This window comes from Ylistrum balloti, unplaced genomic scaffold, assembly GCF_031769215.1.
Source record: "Ylistrum balloti isolate Yb309-2 unplaced genomic scaffold, AGI_CSIRO_Ybal_v1 Utg369810, whole genome shotgun sequence".
NCBI classification, from domain to species: domain Eukaryota; kingdom Metazoa; phylum Mollusca; class Bivalvia; order Pectinida; family Pectinidae; genus Ylistrum; species Ylistrum balloti.
The window spans coordinates 32,715-39,252 of record NW_026781983.1 but is presented as its reverse complement, the minus strand read 5'-3'; positions in this window follow the sequence as shown (position 1 = coordinate 39,252).

The following is a 6,538-nucleotide window of genomic DNA, read 5'->3' as shown; positions in this document are numbered from 1 at the left end:
CCTTAAATCACATATACAATCTGGTTTTAGAAAGGGGTAATCTACCACTGAAAATATCTTTATATAGGAAGTCGGGTGGCGCAATGGTGACGTACTCGTCTTTCACCCAGACGTCAAGGATTCTATTCCCGGAACGGACGTAAAAAGGGGTCACCTGCTCGAACACGTGTGTTTTCCCCGTGTACTCCGCACGCTTCTATTCGGGCAAACAAGAGCGATTGGAAAAACTTGTTTCGCAATTGTTTTAAAAATAAATAAAGTCTATTTATGAAATATTTTGTTTTGCATATTCGGACCTCTGTTTACTTTTAAAAATACAAAAAGTTATATTTGTATGTTCATCGATTTAAAAACAATTACGGTATAGCGAGCTGGATCGTGGGAAAAATGCAATTCTTCCTACTTTCAGGAAAATGTTTATACACATTCATATTAAAATACAAAACCTTGCTTTCGTAATGGAAATCAGATATTTGACATTTTTATGCGTAATGTTGGTTTAAAACATAGTGAAAATTTATCACTATTAAGATTAAGAAGAGTATATATATATATTTTTCAGAGAAAACCAAAGGGAAATGAAAAGTTAACATAATGTGTCCTTATATAAGAGGGCTTTCACTCGACATGTTTACTTTCATCCTCTTACACACTCCTTTCATTCCTGGTTAGAATTATCTCCCTTGGGACCATAAAAACCCGTCAATCTCCAAGTCTGATATAAACATAAAATTTACTACAACAAACAGTCCGCCGTTTAAAAGTCCAGTGGTTGTGGGGCGCCCTACCAAACTGGACACTGTCAAAACAAGAGACTTTTTAAAAATGTTGTTAACATATCAATTAAATAAATACTTGCATTATCAACATTTTTGTTCATGGTAGAATATCTAACTTTGCTTTATATGAGCGAGGTAGTGCGGATTTGTTGATGGATTGGAGAGACTGTAAAACGGTAGATTTTGATGTACTCTGATCTACTTTATTCAGTTGAAAGGTTTGTTTGGAGTTTGAATTGACCGTTATAGCATACGATATATATCCAAACATTGGCATTTACCTATGATAAGAGACTCAGGTAACGCACGGTTCACGATTCGTCACGCTCTATTGCGCCTACCTGAGATTGTCAGTGATGACGTCATCACAAATAGACAAAGGTGTGTTTGTTCTTTTGAACGAAATCGCTGGCGGACTACACAGGGATGCTTTTACAAAGAGAGTTAAAGAAATTTACAAGCTTAATCCAGAAGAATTGGCATCTGTTAGGCAATCGCTATATGATATAGCTTTAGATAACAGACCAGATAGTCCTCGTTGTACACTCGTGAAGCGAAGAAATGTGGGAGACACATTAGCACTGGATAAGTATTTCGATGATATTTATGTTCTTCTGCATTACATCGACGGTAGTATGAGCCTCAGTGACATACGAAATGTTTTGTGTTACAAGGACCGCCCAAAATACATATGCGACGTGACTCTTGCAAACGGTAGCAATGAAACAATAAACGACTCTTTCCATGATACATCCACAAAGGGTAATGGAAGTACAGCTAGCATAAGTCACACGTGGGCGAAGTCAAGTGAAATCGGAAAGGAGTAAGTGATGACTTACTTGTACTTATTGTTGGTATGAGAGAAGATATTCTAGAGCAGCTACATTTCCTAACTAAGGAGCACACAGAGGAATTACGTGAATTACGATTAGAGGTTAAAGAGCTCAAAGAAAAGGGTTATAGCGAAGGACAAAACAATCAAGTTATTGGAAGCACGCCAACTTCGTAAGAACAGAGAAGAGAATAATGTTAATCAGTCTATTGATCAGGCTATAGCAAGTAGTTCACTTTCATACGCAGATGCCTTATGCTCGCTTAAGGTATCATCAGGTACTCGCCACAGCAATAATGACGAAGAATGTGTTATTGTTGAGGATGATACAGGCGTTAAAACCGTACATGGAGGCGATGTCAACAGTAGCTCAGTATCATACAATAGTTCTATACCTTTGTGACATTTGATAATGTAGTTAGAAACGAGGAAACGCAAGATAGTAAGGATTCCAGAAGTGTGATGTCAGTAACTGTAAAAGACATGTCACAATGTGATACACACATGGCTAAACGACAAGTAACTTTTCATGTCTAAAACACTAAGCAACAACGTAGTGTTTAAACGGCGGAATCGCGTTACGAATTTCGTGGGGTTAAACGTAAACCAAAAGTAAAGAGAATGATTATGTCAAGAATTACTGCTAACGCACCAGAGGAGGGCGTAATCAGTTCCGTTGTCTCCTATGCACTATGCAGCCAGCAGAGGTGTAAAGGTGACCTTTATGCGCATCCTTAAATATTGGGATGATCCAAAAAATCCGACCTACACGGCAAAACTCAATATACTCGAGCAACATTTTGCTCTAGCAACAGATCCTGATTTATGGCCGGATAATGTTCTCATCCGCTAATGGGAGGATCACACGAAGGAAAGATAATAAATGCAAATAAATGCTTATCATGGAGGTAAACAATTACTTCATACGCCCGTGCTATTCGCTACTTCTCGTTCTGTTTGTGAATCTTCTAACCTGGAATACAGGAGGCGTTATGTATGCGACACCTCTTCTGTCAGAGATTTTAAAGGAAACAGACTTAGCTGTTATAACTGAACATTGGTTACCCGAAGAACAGCTAAGTTTCTTAGAGAGTATCGATGTCAATTACAAGGCATTTGGGAGGTCTGATGATCGCATGGTGCAAGATATTGAGCAAAGATTATAACATCGTGGCTGTGGAGGTGTAGCAATTCTCTGGAAGAACCAACCAGGTGTAACGAGAAACCTATGCACATCCGGCGCGGTAAAAACATCAAAAACCGTGCCTGTACAAACATATGTGTTCTTTTTCATTCAAACCAGTATCAATTTATCACTAACATCGAGACACATCATCGCCAATACTTTTGCAAACAATACTACCTTTTACAATGATGCCACGGTTATCACAGATTGATAGAGGACGTGCTATCGCGATGCTTATGGCAGGGAGCACGCAACTTCACGTCGCTCGACACTTCAGAGTTCACAAATCGACTATTAGTCGATTAGTTTCACGTCTTAACGCCACAGGAAGAGTCGATGACCGGCCGAGATCAGGACGTCCACGCGTAACGTCGCGACGTCAAGACCGGGTTGTTAGGCTGGCACACTTGCGTAACAGGAGGTTAACGGCTGCTGAAACGGCAAGGAATACGATTGGTAATCATAACCATCGGATTCATCCCCAAACAGTGATCAACAGACTGCGTGAGGCTAATTTGCGTGCAAGGCGACAGTACGTTGGTTTACCACTAACACCGCAACGTCGAGCACGTCGTATGCAATGGTTGACGGCACATATGCCCAGACGTTTTCCTATGAGACGTTGGAGGTCCATGCTCTTCACCGATGAATCTCGATTCACGTTTTTTCGAGCAGATGGCCGTCAACGTGTGTACCGGCGTCGAGGCGAACGTTTTGCTGACGCCTGTGTTTTGGAGCATGACCGATTTGGGGGTGGATCAGTTATGGTTTGGGAGGGAATCTCCCATGGTTTGAAGACACCTTTGGTGATAGTCAATGGGAATTTAACGGCCGTACGCTATCGGGATGAGATCCTTAGGCCCCATGTTGTGCCGTTTGTTAGGCAGCATCATCTAACCTTGCAGCAAGATAACGCGAGACCACACGTTGCAAGAGTCTGTAGAGACTTTCTTGCGACACAGAACATTGTTCCTATAGATTGGCCTCCATATAGCCCCAATTTGTCCCCAATCGAGCATTTGTGGGATGAACTAGACAGAAGAATTCGCAATCGCCGTAACCCCCCAAATGCCCTCCCCCAGTAAGCAAATGCACTCGTCCAAGAATGGAATAACATTCCAATACGGACAGTCAATGCTCTGATGAACTCGATGCAACGAAGAATTAGAGATGCTATAGCTGTTAGAGGAGGACACACACGATATTAGGGCACGGTTTCAAAACTGTAAAACCCCCCCATTCCCATCCCTTACCCACTCACACCAGGTCCGCCCTTACTGTAAATCTATACCATCCGTAGTGCTCCTGTACCAATCATCGGGTCAACATTGATCTACGGTAGTAACATATGTAAATATATTGATAACGAAAAAGTTCTCGCTTACCTGTATATATGTTTAGTTTCTGATCCTATTTTGTGTCATTGTACATGCTTAAAATACTTTGATTGTTTAAAATGTCTTTATAAGTTAAAATTATATTTCGAATCCAGTCAGTTATTCTAGTGTCCCCTTCTGAATGTAAATCTGTTTTCATGTAACAGCAACCTCCTAGTTTTATTTTAACCTTATATGTTTTTCCAATTTTTTTTTAGTTTATAAGTCTTCTTTCCTTTCTCACCTCCTATCTTCTATCTTTATTTTGACATTCCCAGACCATTCAGTACTGATGAAGTGAATGATTCACACGTGCATATGTTCGTTCCCGATTGCCACCCAACCATGACTATTTTGGATAATGGGTAGTTGCATAGTAGCGCACAGGGTGGCGATCGGTACATTTTACACGAGTACTCACCATAATTATACATACTTTTTTATTTTACAAAAAATAAATTTAAAGCTCTTAAGTGATGAATTGAATCAACTATATGATATACTACTAGTTTCGTTTAAGTCCCTATTTTATCAATTAGTGTTCAGCATTTTACAATGTTATTTCCGTAATATTCACTTTATTCTCATCCTATATTCATGAAAATTCTGGACCTGAATTATCGACAAATGAACTGTCAATTTTTCACTTAAACATTCGCAGTCTCAGCAGTAAGTTGACTCACCTTGAGAATATCGCAGACGAATTCCACATCATGTGTATTACCGAATCCCACCTAATTTCGGATGATGACATAGCACTTAGTGGTTTCCAAACGAATCCTTTCCGTAAAGACCGTGAACACTCTCCAGGGGGAGGTGTCGTTGTTTATAATTTCACATATACTTTCTGCTCGTCGTCGTCTCGACCTAGAATTTCCGTTCGGTGAGGTTATCTGGGTTGAAGTCTTTTTTTGTAACTCTTCATATCTTCTTTGTACTGTTTACAGACCCAATGAATGTGTAAATCCTTTTGGGGACCAGTTTAAAAACTCTGTAGAAAAAAACACTAGATGAAAATCTTCATGTAATCATTGTTGGTGATTTAAACGTTGACTTACTAGTCGAAACTCGACATAGACTGAATGACCTTATTAGCTTGTATCAACTTTCTAATGTGATCCACGAACCTACACGTGTAAGTCATATCCGAGCCTCGCTCTTAGATATTGTATTAGTGAGCGAGATCAGTATGGTTAGCTTCTCAGATGTTATTAAACTGGACAGAGCCATTTCCAACCATGACGCTACCGTAGTTGAAATTAAGACATACCACATTGATAACATTTGTAAAAATGCTATAAAACAAATAGGTATCCTTCGGAAATTAAAGTATATTCTTAATCGCAAAACTTTAAATAGAATTGATCTCACTTTTATACTCCCTCTGCTTGAATACTGCTGCGAAGTTTGGGATGGTTGTACTATTGGCGATGCAAATTAACTTGAAAAAATTCAGCTTGAAGCAGCCCGTATTGTAACAGGTTTGCCAGTTTTTGCTAGTAGAGAGTCTCTTTATTTTGAAACTGGATGGGAATCATTGTCCCAACGACGTACCCGTCGCAAACTGCAACTATTTTACAAAATCCACAATAATATAGCTCCTTCTTATCTAAATGACATTCTCCCGCCTCTAGTTCCCACCATTACTCCATATAATTTAAGAAATAATGATGAATACTCCATTCCATATACTCGTCTACAAACTTTTAAAAATTCTTTTATACCCTCTACTATAAGACTATGGAACGAACTTGATCCTAACATTCGAAGTAAACCCACTTTCAACAGCTTTAGAGAATGTCTTCGTATAAAAAAATGAGCCAATCAGAGTACCTGATATTTATTTGTCTGGTGATCGAAAAACAAATATCTTGTTAACTAGACTCCGTCATAATTGTAGTGTGTTAAATGCCGATCTATTTAATGCCAACCTAACTGACTCTCCAAACTGTGCATGCGGCTTTGGTTGTGAAAACTCTCATCATTTATTTTTCATCTGCAATAGATTTACTCAACAACGATTACGAATGTTCAGAAACCTCCATACATTTTTACCACTTAGTTTAGATAAATTATTATTTGGTAATGAGGATTATTCGTACAATGAAAATGAAGAATTATTCCTTAATGCTCAACAGTTTATTTCGAGCACTCACAGGTTTAACTAGTCAAAGCCCTTGTGTCTCATCTTCGTCAGTAAGTCTTCTGCCAAAGCTGTTAAATTACACCAATATGTTTTGTTATATTCTTACTTTATGTTTTATTAGAGTGAGTCTGAGTAGAGTGTCGTCTGCTGGAATGGTTTTGTATGTGAGCGAATTTGTATGTATGATCCCTTTGTAAATAGTTATTAAATTATGTGTTG